We start from the raw sequence: 17273 nt of genomic DNA on the forward strand, positions 1-17273 counted from the left end.
TTGCATTCCTTAGCAATCTTATGATGGAGGAAGTGTAGGGTTCCTATAGAGCTTGCCCCTCTAAGAGTATTGGCTATAGGGTCACTACCTCAATGGAGCCGACATCACTTATACAACTACCAACCTCAAGGGATGAGGGTGATGAGGACAAGCAAATGAGCCCATGTAGTGAGGAATGAATGCCTACTTATTTGCTCCTTGAGCCCCATCCCTAGCCTTGCCTCTCCTTGGAGGCCAGCCATTGTAAAAGTTTTTCATTTGCACATGAGTTATTGTATGCTTCTTGTCTCTTTTGTTTCAATTTTTTAAATGCAAGAAACCATATATTCAAGAATTTTGGAATTTTCATAAAGTTTGGGAATTCCTAATATGATTAATATTTGGACACATAGTCAAATATTATCCCCTTAGTTGAAGGTGAAATTTTCCCTATATACTATATAAGCAATCCCCCCAAGTCCCACTCTCAAATATGGGGTTAAGATTTAGCCACTTGGTTAAATCTTTACTCCTTATTTGAAAGTGGAACTTGGGAGATTCTCAAATTCTCTAGTATAGTATTAAGAGAAATGTTTAAGTTTTAGTGCATCCTTTTTGCTTCTTCTAACCTCATTCTATGCCAAATTGATCTATAAGACCACTGGAAAACTTCCAATAGGTTGTTTGCCTTTTGTGCACCACCACTATGTCTTTATGCCTTAAGTATCTAGTCCTTACTTGGTAATGGGACTTCTCCATTCAAACCAAATCGACAAAGTCCTATATTGCCTTACATTCTGGGGACCATGACTATAAATAATATGCTATAGATAAGAAAAGAGATAGAATTAGCTAAGTTCTAAGTAGTAAGTCTAGGGCCTACTAAAGCTGAGAGGGTCAGAACCAAGAAAAATGGATCTCTGTGTCAATGAGGAAAGCCCCCATTTCACATGATAGTGATCCCTTTTCATCATCCACCTTGAATTTAGTGAGTTGTAGTGTTGGGCGCCTCATTTCTAGGGAGGTTCACTACCAAATGAAATAAGCACCTCCCTCAGAGAGGAAGGGCCCTATATCGCTTGGTAATGACCCCTTTTGTAGCTGTCATTGAAGCCTCATATTTGCTTTCCCTTTTTCCCATAACTTTTTTTAAATTTAGTTAACTCCCTTACCACGTACTGTATGAATTTATTTTCTTCCCAAGCCAAGAGATCCTCAATGGACTAAGGTGTTTTGTTACAATACAGGAACACTATGTCCAATGCCTCCCAAACTTTGGCCTTCCTATTCCTTGTTCTTCCATCATCCCCATGGTCTTTGATTGCATTATGTAGCACTTTCCATTGGTAGTGATGAACGCAAGGAGAACCTTTTCTGGGCTTGCTAAGGAAGCCCAAAAACCTTCTAGCCTTACCTATCAAGGGTTTCTTGAGAATACTATTTCCATTTTTGGACCTCTGAGTATATGCCTTGATCATAACATTCCCCCCATGGAGACCAGCATCTAACAAAACCCTCTCAACAACCCTAATAGCACCATCCCTGGCCTTTTGGGGTTGCAATTTCCATGCAAATCCAATATACAAATTCACAATTTTCTCAATTATTGTGCACAAGGCATACAATGTGCACATGTAGACGTTTGTTAAAGGGATATCTAGAATGGCCTAAAAGTTTGGATCTTTGGTGCGTCTATCGAGCACCTTGTTCCAACTAGCTGCATTGCACTCCTTGGCTATGGCCATGCAGTAAATGCAAGGCCTCTTAGCAATAGCACCTTTTGATACGTTACACATGCACTTTAGTGTCTTTAAATATGCGGCCATGTGCCACTCCACTTTATATTGTCCAAATCCTTTGACGCTTAGTTCCTCCCCTAATTCTTAAGCACTTATCGCATCGAGTATAGAAGTTCTCATTAAAACACCTAGTTCAACAGGTCAAAATCTTATGTGTCTACGTGAAATGCTCACAACCACCAAATGTCTAGCTCTGATTGCACACTAAAGTGCACTGAGTATGTGATATTCCGACTTTATTTTCAATCTTCTCAACTTTTCGCAATTAGATTAGGAGAATTCTAGACCATTAAATAGAGGAAGTCTCAAATAAAATAGTCCTAAGCTCGTAAACTAATAGTTTTCAAGGTTGATAGGGTCTGTAGTCCTCCTTCACGAATGTCACCACATGAACGGAAGTCATGGGCCATAAGTCACAATTGACTAAACCCATTCAAAACTTAGCAAGTAAGGGAATTTTAAAAGGTTAAAGCTTTAAGAAAAATAAGAAGAAGATGACAATGAACAAGCCGCCCCTTCCCCCTTTTTTTAACAAAAAAACCGTGCATAATTTCTCTCTCTTCTCCTAAATTTTGAGATGCTAAAAGCATGAACAAAAGCTTAAATTCTCCTCTTCAATCACAGTAGAAGACTTTAGCAATCTTCCCCTCTTCTGAGTTCGACAAGAGGCTTAGATTGAAACAAGATCGTCTGAGAGCTAGGCAAATCACTCATGGCATCTCTGGCAGCCTCTCTGGACCTCAAAGATTAGATCACATCTTGAAAGCTTCCAGATTGATAGATTGCCAAGATACCCTCCACAAAGAGCTCCTCTTCTTAGCCACAACCCTTCTTCTTCAATTTAACTATAAATATGGGGCATGAAGAGCCATTGGAGAGCAGCCTCAACAAGAGCAACGAGGCTCTAATTGCAGAGACTGAAGCAGTGTTCTTGATGGCGCTAGACCTCCCCAAGGCCAACATGGATAAAACCTACTCCAAGGGGTTTTCTTTTTTTGTTTTTGCATTAGTGAGTATAGACCAATCATGATGCAAAAGGTCTTATAGTAGGGAACTCTAGTTGGCAGGAGGAGGTGAGGATACCATGGGGGCTCTAGTCATAAACTCCTTAGGCTCTTACGAACTGCTAACTACCTTTCGAATTCCAAATAGTATCCTAGAACTTTCGATACTAGTTTAGGAACTGAACTTGGAGAGAATAATACCTTCGGGTTGACATCATTTCTAGCTAGAACAGAAAACATTGTAAAAAGTTATTTTATTAAAGAAACTATTGAGAAGGGATTGCTTTACTCTATCTTTATGTCGTGAAATAAAGGCATGTAGCGAATTTATATGAGGAGATAATCAAAGAAACTGTTTTTATATGTTGAATCTAAGGTGGTAGGTAATTAGGTAATTAAAAATACTCTCTTGAGGAAAGCAGAAGGATGACGGATCCAGACCTATGGTTGGTGGTCTCAATGAGCTGAGAGGTTTCCTAAGAAGGAATAAAAATTACATTTTTGATAGACCATTAGAAATCAGAAAGCCTGTCTTGCATCACTTTAGAACCATGGGTAGAAGGGATCAAAGTGCCACACTTCCCTTCGTCTCCCATTCTCTTTAAACCTAGCACAATGCAAGTCCATTTCAATCAGGAAATTCTACAAGGAGTGGAAACTCAAACCACTTACACACTAATCAACCGTTAGTAGTTGATTTGACTAGAAACTTAGGTCGATCCTCTTGGGAACGACCGGAACTTCCATTGCCACAAGTAGACTCAAGCGAGTCTAGTTAGCAAATGCCGAGGGTTTTCATCAAATCCCGGATGATGTTTTCTAGGATATCTCTTGATGAGCTAGTAAGAACGTACCAACGAGGAAGCGGCTCAAGCGAGCATGTTACAGTTGGTATCAGAGCGCACGTTGATATAGGATACAACGTAAGTAAATAAAACTAGTTATAATTATAGCATAAAATATCTTTCTCTTAAGTGGTGAAAATATTCTCTTATTAATATATGTTTTTGATTTCTGACAAAAAGAAAAGCCTTGGGAATGATTCTTTATTTTCCAAGTTATGTTTATGTCATTAATGCACTCCTCTAGTTTCAGTTGGAGAAACCAAATGATGTGAATATTAGATCAGATATACAATCCTTCACCCTTGTATTATGAAAGATGATGGATGTTAAGTAGAGGGTATTGTTACATTGACACAAGCTATCTTGCTTACCTCTAGAATAATTTAAAGAGGTGGATGGAAACCCTTAAGGTTGCCAAGATTATCTCTTCTATGAGCCAAAGTAAACTCAACCATGTTCACTGGAGAACGACAAGTCAAATTAAACCGGTACATCTATGAGGAGGTTATAAAGGTTATACTGGCTAATGGAGTCTTGGTTGTAGGATGCTCCAATTGCCGCAACTACAAGAAAGATGGATTACCTGATATTTCCCTAGATTATTGATTTTTGGATATCCATTCCCAGAATCCTAATTACTATGTAATGGATGTATCGCAATGCCATGCTTGCCTAGATTGTGGTAGAAAAACCTTTTTCAAGAATAATATGAGCTCCCAAAATACTCGAATAATGTATTCCCTTCCTATTGATGTAAAGAATTATTTTTGCCCACCCGTTTGTCTCCTTGATAATCAAGAATAGTGGGAAGATATTATCCGTTTGATGAAATTTTTTTTGACCCTAGTAGAAAATAGAGTTAACTAACAGAGGTGACAAAGTCAAAAGAAAATTCCTACATTTCAAGTCTTGTATATATCCGCGAAGCATTCACAAGGTAAAATAAATTTTGACTAATTCATAATGGGTATACAGTTCTCACCTCTCCTATCCAGGAAGGAAATATGAGATGGATGGATTCATTGAAGCTAACTATATCATAGGTCAACGTTAGGTGAATCCAATGGATGGAGTACTCAAAGGCTCATTAAACTATCCTTCCTTAACACATAATGACTAACTAGATTACAAAAACATCACATAAGCAGAAAACCAACTAAGTTCGTCTCGATTTATGGAATTGTTGTTTTAGGGAGCAACCCTCATCATAAAGATATACAAGCCTTCCCACAAAAATATCAAGTTATAGATATACATGCCTTAACTCTAGCAAGTGAGGTTTGGTGAGTTACCAAAGATTCACAGGTAAGTCAAAAAAAATCTGCTTAAAATTAAAACTCTCTTTTGAAGTGGAAACCATGATCATTATCAGAAAGCCAAGTAGTACGTAATTCCCTTCCTAAATTTCTTTTCAAGCAGTACATGTCACTGGAGTTTGATTGTAAGGGGAGGGACATTCCAACTGAAGCAAAAACATGTATAGAATCTATGGAAGACTATTTCGCTGTTTGCAAAGACTGCACTGTCAAATCAAGCAATGATCGCTAAAAACTAAAACTCACAGCGATGCCCATCTTTGGTGAAAATAGTGGTGGAAGAACCAAAGAATGTGCAAAAGTGCTATCATTTGGGACAAGATTAAGGATGCTATGCGTTGGAGATATGTTCCACCCACATATCAAGCCCAAAAGATGAATGAGTTCTTCAACCTAAAGCAATTAAGCCTAAGCCTAGAAGCTTACTAGTCCAAATTCGTAACACTTCTAAAATATGCACCTATGATGGACGTTTCACAGCAAGTATCCAAATTTTTCAATGGCCTAAATCCACCCCTGAATACGTACCTTGAATCAATGAGACCATTAGATTTAAAGGATGCATTGATTAGAGTAGCTCTAATAGTTCAAGAGATCAAACAAAGGCTAAGAAATGTAAAAATTTGGAACAAAAGCAAATAGAATAAGAGCAACTTCCAAGGATATGCAAAAAGAGCCCAAGGGCAGTACCAACCAAACAGGATGAAGAGAGCCAAATTAAATGCAGTGGAAAACTTTATACCCACAAGAAACAGCAATGAGGCTCCACGGTGCTTCTATTGCAAGGAACCATGACATTTCAAGAGGCAATGCCTAAAGCTTGGCCCAAACATATGTTAACAAACATGGATCTAGAGCTATGTTAGCTATGGTGGACAGAGGTTATAAACATAAAACATGATTGAGATAAAGAATTATAACTCAAATGAATTAGGTTCCAAGATAGATTAACTTGGCCTCATAAACACAATCTTGAGTAACACAAAATGATAGTACTAATGCATTGAAATGAGTGTCAATAAGTACATGCCTTTATAGCTTTTGGATAGTACCATTGTACTCAGTGTGCATATGGGATTTTGGACATCTCTCCCTAAAGCTTCTAGAGCATACATCTTTGTCATATCTCCTAGCCTCTTCAGGGCATAGATTCAGCCTCTATGGCCAAGCATCATTTGATATTCTCAACACCCCCCCTCAAATGATGAGTCTCTACCCTTGCTGGCTTTTTGCCCCCCCGCATGCAAACATGGGCCAGGAGACTAGCTCTTTGTCAACCTATTCAAGTTAAGGCTTGAAACTTTACATCTTGGTAGGGTTTTTACATCCACTGTGGGAAGCAGATCCACTCAGGGAATTCAAGATCCTCTATGGATATTTTTGCAAAAAATTTTGTTTGTAGTAGTGGAAAGTATGCTTCTTTGGCATTCTTTGAAGTTATTCTTTGTCTTCATGCTCTTTTTCTTCATTGTGCTTCTTATTCATTTTGTTGGTGTGTGGTTCTTCTCTTTTAGACTTCTTGACGCAATCTTTTTGCTTCATGATTTTATGATTGCTTTGACTTAACAAGCTCTCTTTTGTCATACATGACATAGATGTTGGGGTACATGATTTTTGAGATTTATTTGGCTTGGGCTCATGGCTCATTATTACATTGGTACTGTTCGTTTGATCGTGGTGTAGACAACTCTTACCGAATGCGAAAGTGTGAACGGACTAGTCTTGGAGAAGTGTGGGTGTGAACAAGTAAGTGTGGGAGAGAGAGGATGAGCTTGTGTGAATGTCCTTTAAGGGCTAGGGCTTTAACCTTAATATTAGCCTTTAGGAAGAAAAGAACAAAGTGAAGAATAATGTCGAGCTACAGGCGGCAACGAGTTGCTTCACTCAAGCGGTACTGAGCATTTGGGCCATGACAAGGAGAGGAAGCAGGAAAATGCCCAACAAAGCTTACACACCCACAGCTTGTTCCACTGATTTAGCCTTCCCATGTATGCCCTCAAGAAGGGCTTTCTTGCAGTTGATGACAGCTCGGGTCAATTCATCTTTCCCCTTTGTTGATGAAGACTGAGTATCCACTCTTGGTTTACCTTCTAACAAGGGACGGGAATCCAGTTTTGGCTTTGTTGACTCCACTTCCAGCTTTCCATCTACTAAAGACTAAGATTCCACTTTGGCCTTTCCCTCTAATGGATACTAGGAACACAATTTTGCCTTTCCCTCTACTGAAGATGACTCACAAAACCACCAAACACAGAGAGGCATACAAGATGTTTGGATCCATTATATTGAAGGGCAGGCAGGCATACCATGATAGCAATACCATTAACATCACTGTCAAACAACGATCAACTCAACTTCAGTCCTCGTAGACATGGCACTCATCAATCTCGAGAGCCTCTTTGTAGTACTGCTCAAGTGGGTCTTTGGTGTCCTTTAAGACAATGAGATCAATCAGAGAAATTCCAATGTGAATATCGAGTTAGTGGAATGTGCAGATCTTGAGTGAAAGTAGTGTTGGAAGGAGGCCCACACAGAGAAGAGATGAGGCTGCTTCTCCACCCTCTTTCTCTCTTCTTTCAAATAATAGCTTGAGAAAAAATGGGCCTAAGGTGGATTTTAAGTGAAGAGAATGATGAAAAAGATATGAGATGAAGAATAGGCCTAAGGTATGGATATGGCAGAGGGCCTTAAGGTAGGTTCAACTCCTACTATCCATTCATAATAAAATAGGGCTAAAGAAGGATTCTACTCTAATAAAGCTAGTCATAGCTCACCATGGCTCTGATACCATGTTAACAAACACAGATCTAGAGCTTTGCTAGCTATGGTGGACAAAGGTTATAAACATAAAACATGATTGAGATAAAGAATTATAACTCAAGTGAATTAGGTTCCAAGATAGATTAACTTGGACTCATAAACACAATCTTGAGTAACATAGAATGATAGTACTATTGCATTGAAATGAGTGTCAACAAGTACATGCCTTTATAGCTTTTGGATAGTACCATTGTACTCACTATGCATATGGGATTTTGGACATGTCTTCCTAGATCTTCTAGAGCATACATCTTTGTTATATCTCCTAGCCTCTTTAGGGCATAGATTTAGCCTCTATGGGCATTCATCTAGCCTCTATGGCCAAGCATCATTTCCTATTCTCAACAACATCCACCAAGGTCAATTTCGCAGGCAAAGCCAATTACAAGGCTTCCGATATCGACAAGCTTTTCATTAAGTAAATCTTCAGGTTACATGGATTACCTCAAAGAATCATCAGTGACTGTGATTCACTCTTCACATCAAAATTTTGGAAGAGTTTGTTCGAAGCTCTAGAAACCGAGCTCTGCTTCAATATTGCCTACCATCTCCAAACTCATAATCAAAAAAAGTGAGTCAAGCAAGTTATTCAAGACATAATAAGAGCTTATTGTAATAGGGTGTCCAAACGATGGATCCAATACCTAACCTTAGTTGAGTTCACCTACAATGCATCATACCATCAAAGTATTCAAATGACTCCTTTTCAGGCACTATATGGGCAACATTGTCTTACACCATTAAATTTTTCCAATCCTACTCTACGAGTAGAAGCATCTAGCCAAATGTTGGAAGAAATGGATCAACAAGTAAAGACTATAAGGCAAGATATTCAAGCCACCAAGGATAGACAGAAGGTGTATGCCGATCAACGAAGGCAAGAATGCATTTTCAAAGAAGGTGACATGGTTTTCATAAGAGTTCTTCCAAAGAAAAGTTCCTTATCTTTGGGGGAATTCAAGAAGCTAAGTCCCAGGTATTGTGGGCCATATAAGGTGCTAAAGTGTCTAGGACCAAATGCCTATAAGCTACAACTCCCTAATAACTTGAAAGTACATAATGTATTTCATGTCAGTTTATTGAAAGCATATGTTCCTAACCCTAATCATATACTTAACCACCAACAAATTGTGATGCCAAGTCAAGGAGTCCCCAAACTTCAACCAGAAAAGATACTTGGCATGTGGGGGAAAACTCTAAGAAGCACAACCCTTAGAGAATATCTTATCCAGTGGAAAGACTACCCTAAAGAGGATGACACTTCGGTTGACCAAAAATCACTATGTAACCAACATCCCCAATTTCATTCGAGATGAGGACATATCGATTTCTCTAAGGGGAAAAGGATGTGATATTCCAACTTTATTTTCAATCTTCTCGACTTCTCGTAATTAGATTTGGAGAATTCTAAACTTCAACAATCTCCCCATCTTCTCAGTTTTCGACGAGAGGCTTAGATTGAAGCAAGATCATCCGGGAGCCAAGCGAATCAATCATGGTATCTCTGGCAGCCTCTCTTGACCTCAAAGATTAGATCACCTACATCAGATTGCATCTTGAAAGCTTCCAAATTGCTAGATTACTAAGATATCCTCCACAAAGAGCTCCTTTTCTTGGCCACAATCATTCTTCTTCAATTTAATTATAAATATGGGGCATGAGGAGCCATTGGAGAGCAACCTCAACAAGAGAGGAGAGCCCCTTCTCAAGATTATAGAGCAAGAGAGAGTGGGGCAAGAGAAGCACAAGGATAGCAATTCTTGTCACAAAGACAAGGATGATACTCCGCAGGCTCTTGGAATTGAATCCCCTATCCCTTCCACCCCAACTTCCCTGTAGAATCAAGACTCTACTCAATTTTTTTCTAAATTCCTAGTGATCACCATCCCCCATCAATCCAATTGCGATACTATTGAGAGCTTCCAAATAGTATCTTGTCCAATTGCGATAGTATCTTGGAAGTTCCAATACCTTCTGGTTGACATCATTTCTAGCTAGAACAAAAAACATTGTAAAAAGTTATTTTTCTTAAAGGAACTATTGAGAATGGATTACTTTACTCTATCTTTGTGTCGTAAAATAAAGGTGTGTAATGAATTTGTATCAGAAGATAATCAAATAAGCTATTTTTATATGTTGAATCTAAAGTGGTAGGTAATTAGGTAATTAAAAATACTCTCTCGAGGGAAGCGAGAGGATGGACCCCCGACAGATCCAGACCTTGGTTGGGTGGTCTCAATGAGCCAAGAGCTTTCATAAAAAGGAATAAAAATTACATTTTTGATGGACCGTTAGAAATCAGAAAGCTTGTCTTCCATTACTTTAGAACCATGGGAAAAAGGGATCAAAGTACCATACTTCCCTTCGTCTCCCATTCTCTTTGAACCCAGTGCAATGCAAGTCCATTTTAGTCAGAAATTTCTATAAGGAATGGAAACTCAAACCACTAATACTAATCAATCGTTAGTAATTCATTTGACCAAAAACTCAGGTCGATCCTCATGGGGATGGCCAGAACTTCCATTAGGGGTAGACTCAAGTGAGCCTAATTAGCAAACTTCGAGGGTTTTTATAAAATCTAGGATGACATTTTGTAGGACATCTCTTGATGGGATACTAAGAACATACCAACGAAGAAGCGTTCACGTTATAGAGTCCTCCAAGTCTTCACCCCCTTAGTATGTGGCTAAAGATCCCTATTCATCCATATGATAGAAACTCTCTTCATTCTCTTGCCCTTCACAATCTCAATTTTGTCCAACTTGATAACAAAAATGGCAACCACATTTGCATTTGCATGCTCTAACATGTAAAACTTGATCATTGCTCTTTGTAATGTCCTCATGTCAAAGAATATGTTGTTACAGTTGTCATAGTCTAACACTCTTGTCTTTCCAAGATACTTATCTATGATGTGAAAAGGGCTCACCAAGGACTTCCAAGACTCATTGGTTGATGCTACATCTTGTGTGTTGAATGAAAGATGGATTTGGAAGCAAAGCCCCCTCAACCCTTTTCTTCTTCAATGTCCCTTGCATAACTTTGAAGAGTTAGTTGTCTACTAATCCCCACCCTGTCTAGGGTACTTTGGATGTCCTCTTTGTCTAGGCAAGACCTTTGCAAGAACTTTCCAACACACTAATCATTTGCTTTGTTAAACCTCTTCTTAATCAACATGCTCCTTACAGCTTTGGGAGGAATATGTTATTACAGGCTTCTAATGCTTTACTCAACCATAGATCCGGATCGCTCGGGGGTCCATGCTCCCACTTTCCTCAAGAGAGTAGTTTTAGTTATCTAATTACCTAGCACCATCAAAAACACTGCCTCAGTAGGCAATCTACGTTCATCGGAACACTGCATCAATCATCGGCGATCTATGTTCACCGGAACACTACATCAGTCGATGATCTATACTCAATCATCAATCTTTTAGTCTTATGATTTTAGGAAAGATCAGTACCTAGCTTACAATCACAAACATCTTATTTCGAATGCATTATACATAAAGTTTTTAACAAGTTTATTTCCAAGATAAATCTTTTCTTTCCAAAAATAATAACATTGAGGCGAATAAGCATAAGTGGCAAAATAACTTCAAGAAAAATCAACATAAGTGGCAAGATAACTTCGAGACATTTCAGCATAAGTGGCAAAATAACTTCGAGACAAATCAGCATAAGTGGCAATACCTTCCAATTGTTGAGATATCGAGCTCCACTCGTGATATGCCAGGGTGACCGTTGTGCATTTATGTCACCGACTTGTCAGTTGTTGCAGATGTGGTTGGTACACCGCCCATGAATAATAGCTAGATGATAGCTATCCTTATCTACTCTAGTTCGTGGCTCAGTTAGTATGCCACCTTAGTTAGTTGAGTTTGGTTTGAGACCCATATATAGGGTTCTTCTATTTCTTTGTATGAGAGTTCTTTTTGGCTTACACAACTAAGAAGAGGAAAACTATTTTTCAGCCTCCACCCTTGTGTGTATTCCCCCATTGTGCAAGCAAGAAAGCTACAAGTGAGACTCCTTCCTTCTCTCCCACAATCTTGACATGGTATCAAAGCCTTGTTCGTGGTAAGGAGCTCAAGAAAGCAAACCAAGTTCGCGGTGTTCTGGTAAGAGGACCAGTGTTGCTTTCATTTTTCTATTTTGGGAGCAAGTCTCTGCAGGTAGCACAGCCGGAAAGTGCAAGAGTGCATTGTCTCAGATTGAGACGCCCTTCGCGGTGTAGCAAGAGGGCAGTATATGCTGCGGGATAGGGCTTTAGCCCTAGGTTGCTCTATTTTTTTTATTTGAGGCCATTTCAGGGCCTGTTTTGGAGGCGGAAGTTTTCTGCACGCACTCAGGAAAAGGCCCAGTTTTATGTTGTGCGACCACTGTTCTACAGGTCTGTGAAAAGTTACTATAGAAATTGCATCGTATGCCTGTGCACAGAGACATTGGGAGTTACAGAATCATCCTTGTTGCCTGTTGATGCAAAATCGTCACTAGGAAGTGACTGTGTGGTCAAATACCACTTTCGTCAGTTTTACAGATTTTCCCTTGTGAGGCTAAAGCTGTGTTCTTTGCAGTGACAGAATTTTTTGCAGTGTTCTGTAATGGCATCTGATTCTCTTTCACAGATTGTCACTGAAAAGCTTGACAAGAACGACTTCCAAGCATGGAAGTTTAGAATAACGAATTTCCTTATGGGAAAAGGATATTGGGAATTCGTTGCAGGAAATGAAGAAGAACCAGTTCTTCCTGATGTTTCCAATCAATAGCAAATGCAGGCATTTAAAGCATGGCATGAGAGAGCCAGGAAAGTTATGTATTGGCTGTCTATCAGGATTTCAGACTCTATGATTGTGCATATTCAAGATGCAAGTACGCCAAAGGAGGCATGGGATACTTTGTCAAAAATGTATAGCACAAATACGCAAACCAGGAAAATGCAGCTCAAGCAAGAGTTGCACAATGTGCAAAGAGAAAATATGAGCATCAATGACTACCACATGAAGGTGAAGAAGATTGCAGATGCACTTGCTTCCATTGGGTCGCCAGTGGAAGATGATGATTTAGTTTCTGTGACCTTGAATGGTCTAGGAAAGGATTATGCACAGTTCCGAACATCCATTTCCGTCTGTGAAAGATTTCATGATTTTGAGGATTTGATTGCTCTTCTAATTTCTGAGGAGCAGAGAAATGGTGGTGCATCTTCTTCAAGAGGAACTTCAAAAGAAGTTGTCTTCTACTCAAATGCAGGAAGAGAAAGAGGCAGAGTTAGAGGAGCCCGATCTGGAGGCCGTGGTAGAAATCAGAATATGCAACAAACTCAAGAAAACCAGTCCTATGGAGGAGGACGTGGTAACTCTAGAGGCAAGGGGAGCCAAAGAGGTCGTGGTGGATGGCAAAGAGTACAAAATGCAAACAGTAATGTTGAATGCTACTACTGTGGTAAAATGGGTCATATGGCTAAAGACTGCTATAAAAAGCAGAATGACATCATGAATGGAAAATTGCAACAAGGGAATTATGCATCTTCTAGTAGACAGGGTGATGACAAAAATGAGCATTTGTTTATGGTGCAGCACATGAACAATTCTGTGACAAGTGCAGAAGAAAGCAACGATGTATGGTATGTTGACTCGGGTGCATCAAACCACATGACAAGTCATGCAGAATAGATTGAGGATGCAAGGAAAATGGAAAAACTAAGATTTGTGGAGACTGGTGATGATACTGCACATCCTATTGTGCAGATTGGAAAAATTCATTTGTCTATGCAAGATGGGAAAAAGAAATACCTGTCCGATGTATTTCATGTCCCGAATATCACCAAGAATCTAGTTTCTGTTGGTCAAATGGTTGAGCAGGGCTTGCAGGTCAGATTTAATCCTCATGGATGCTTTGTTGAGAATATGAAAAATAAAGGTCGCTTGATAGCAAAAGGAAATAAGAAGGGCAGAATGTTTACGTTGGATGCAGACATGCCTGAATTGAGTGCAGCAATGTTTGCACATGGGACCGGTGTAGTTACAGATATTGATATCTGGCATAAATGCATTGGTCATGTTAATGTACAGCGACTTAAATCAATGCATGCCCAAAATATTGTTGCAGGATTGCCTAAATTCAAGGTTGCAGAAATGCATAAGGTATGTGAAGCCTGTCAGTTTGGAAAACAGGCAAGGAAACCATTTCCTAGACATGTTCAAGAGAGTAAGAAGCCATTGGAATTAATCCACTCTGATGTGTGGACTACTAAAGTTGCATCTCTTGGGGGCTATCATTATTTTGTCACTTTTATTAATGACTATAGCAGAAAAGTTTGGTTGTATTTTATGAAAAAGAAAAGTGAAGTTTTTGAGCATTTCAAAACTCTTAAAGCTATGGTTGAAAAAGAAACAAGCCTGCAAATAAAATGCCTAAGGTCAGATGGAGGGGGAGAGTACCTCTCAAATGAGTTTGCAAGGTTCCTGCATGAGCATGGCATAAAGCAGCAATATTCATGCAGTCATACCTCCAAGTTGGATCCAAAAGCTGAGAAGTGTATCTTTATTGGTTACTCTCTGCAGAGCAGAAAGGGTATAGATGCTATAACCCTTCTGCTCGTAAGTTTACAGTGAGCAGAGATGTTGTTTTTTATGAGATGAGTAGCTGGTATAAACCAGTAAATGTGATTGTTGATGTAGATGCACAAAATGGTAATGCTGCACAAAATTCATAGCAGCAATCACGAAATATTAATGGACCTGGAGCGTCCTCTAGCAGTGGTTCACATTCTTCGCCATGGACAGGCAGATTGAGATCAGGAGAATCTTCTCAAAGAAATGCAGATAGTGATATTCAGGTATCACGAAAAGGAAAAGAGAAGGTAGATCAGCCCATGTTTGATGTGAATGCAGGTCACTCTTATGTGGATGGTGGACTATTTTATGAGACTGGGGTTCAGATACAGTTGCATGGATACACTGATGCTGATTGGGCTGGTAGTATTTCTAATAGACGATCTACCAGTGGATATGTGTTCTCTTTTGGGAGTGCTGCAGTCACTTGGAGCAGCAAGAAATAACCTATAGTTGCCTTGTCGAGCACAGAGGCTGAGTACAGGGGCGCAGCAATGGCTGTATGTGAGGTAGCTTGGTTGCATAAGCTACTTTATGATATGCATCAGCCTACAGATGGGCCAGTTGTCATTTATTGTGACAACATGAGTAGTATACACTTGGCAAATAACCCAGTCTATCATGATAGAACAAAGCACATTGAGGTGCATTATCACTATGTGCGGGAGAGGGTTTTACTAGGTCTTATTGATCTAGTTTATGTCAACACAGAGGATCAGGTAGCTAACATATTCACGAAGGCATTGGGCGCAGAGAAGCTGCGCAAGTTCAGAGACCTGCTTGGTGTGTAGGAATTGGGATTGAGCTCGAGGGGGAGTGTTGAGATATCGAGCTCCACTCGTGATATGCCAGGGTGACCGTTGTGCATTTATGTCACCAACTTGTCAGTTGCAGATGCGGTTGGTACACCACCCATGAATAATAGCTAGATGACAGCTATCCTTATTTACTCTAGTTTGTGGCTCAGTTAGTATGTCACCTTAGTTAGTTGAGTTTGGTTTGAGACCCATATATAGGGTTCTTCTATTTCTTTGTATGAGAGTTCTTTTTGGCTTACACAATTAAGAAGAGGAAAACTATTTTTCAACCTCCACCCTTATATGTATTCCCCCATTGTGCAAGCAAGAAAGCTACAAGTGAGACTCCTTCCTTCTCTCCCACAATCTTGACACCAATAGTCTTCCTAGACTTCATCTTCCTTGGCGATTAGTTTGGACTAAGTTTAAGCAAGAATTTCATACTTGAGGATAAATCCCTTGGATTTTTATGGGTCTTTGTCCGCAATAAAAGAAAATCTTGGTTAGTTTAATTGCGAATAGTATCATTTGGCAATCGCATCTCAAGGTTTCTTATATACTGAGGATTAGCCTATGTTATTACCCATTAGAGATTTCGTTTGATCAACACAAAAATTAGAAATATTAAATCTTTTAGGGACATAGTACCTTCCTTGTACTCACTTAGGTTCATCTTATACAAATCCAAGTTAACCCTTGGAATTCGTGGTTAAGAATTCCTCAAAGAAAGTATATGCAGGAATTGAAAAAAATCTTATTTTACACATGCAACTTTCATTGCCGGTCATGGAATAAAGGCCTACTAGTTGTTTTTATTTAAGAAAAATAGTACCTAAGGATCCATGATGGGTGCTTGGTTGATGGTATTTGTGGCTTCATTTGTCATCCCCATATTTGCCCTTCTGTTTATAGTAATTGTGTCCACAGCATTATTGGCAGCTCATGCCTTCACAACCTTCATAGCTTTCTTCTTCCAGGCCATGGTTTTTAATCACGAGATCTTAAAAAATGAAAATTTGGAGAAGGAGCTTGGTGGTAATTAGATTTGCCCCACTTCCTCTTGCTCTATAGTCCTAAGAAGAAGGGCCTCTCCTCTCTTACTCTCCAACTACCCTCAACAGCTCCCCATGCCTCATATTTATGGCTAAATTGGAGAAGAAGAGTTGTGGCTAAGAAGAAAAGCTCTTTATGGAAGGGATCTTGGCAAAATCAGTAATCTAAAGCTTCCAAGATGCAATTTGATGATTTTGTTGGCTCTGAATAAGGGAGGTAAAATCCCAAGACACCTACTCAAAATTCTCCTAGATCACTCCTTCTTTTTCTCCCCGTTTGGAGTGCTATTTGTTGCCTGTAAATTGCGATCGCGACGACGCGCATGATTTTGCCAATCCTTCTTTTGCATGAAATCTCCAAAACTAGCTTAAAAAGCCACTTGCTTTTTTACATAACACCCTATTCTAGAAGTTTCCATAGTTTTTTAGGATATTTACAATAAATAATATCCAAAATGTCAAAAATATGCTAGTTTTGTCCAAAAATCTAGTTTTTTTGGACCATCCATACTATAGACATTGACACCAATGACTAAGATGTCTCATAACTCTCATTCACATGGTAACTTTTGTGACGGGTGGCTATAGTCCTTGTCAATTTGAGAAAATGTCGGGTTACGATCATTGGGTCCTTTTGCTTGAGATATTCTATATTTAATGATTTTAGAGTTCTTCAAGTCCATTCTGCAAGAAGTTAGGAATATTTTAAATCAAAGTCGTGATATCACATCCTCTTTACCTTACAGCGGAATCGAGATTTTCTTATCCCAAATGAAACTGGGGATATTGGTTACATAGTGATTCATGGTCAATCCAAGTGGCATCCTCTTCAAGATAGTCTTTCCACTGGACAAGATATTCTCTAAGGGTTTCACTTCCTAGAGTCTTCTCTCGCATGTCAAGTATCTTTTCTGGTTGAAGTTCAAGGAATCCATGACTTGACATTACAATTTGTTGGTCATTAAGTACATGGTCTAGGTTAGGGACACATGCTTTCAATAGACTGACATGAAATACATTATGCGCTTTCAAGTTATTAGGGAGTTGC

Source organism: Lygodium microphyllum, chromosome 8 (genome assembly GCF_053477565.2).
Source record: "Lygodium microphyllum isolate KBCC chromosome 8, Lygodium_microphyllum_v1.1.10, whole genome shotgun sequence".
Taxonomy (NCBI): Eukaryota; Viridiplantae; Streptophyta; class Polypodiopsida; order Schizaeales; family Lygodiaceae; genus Lygodium; species Lygodium microphyllum.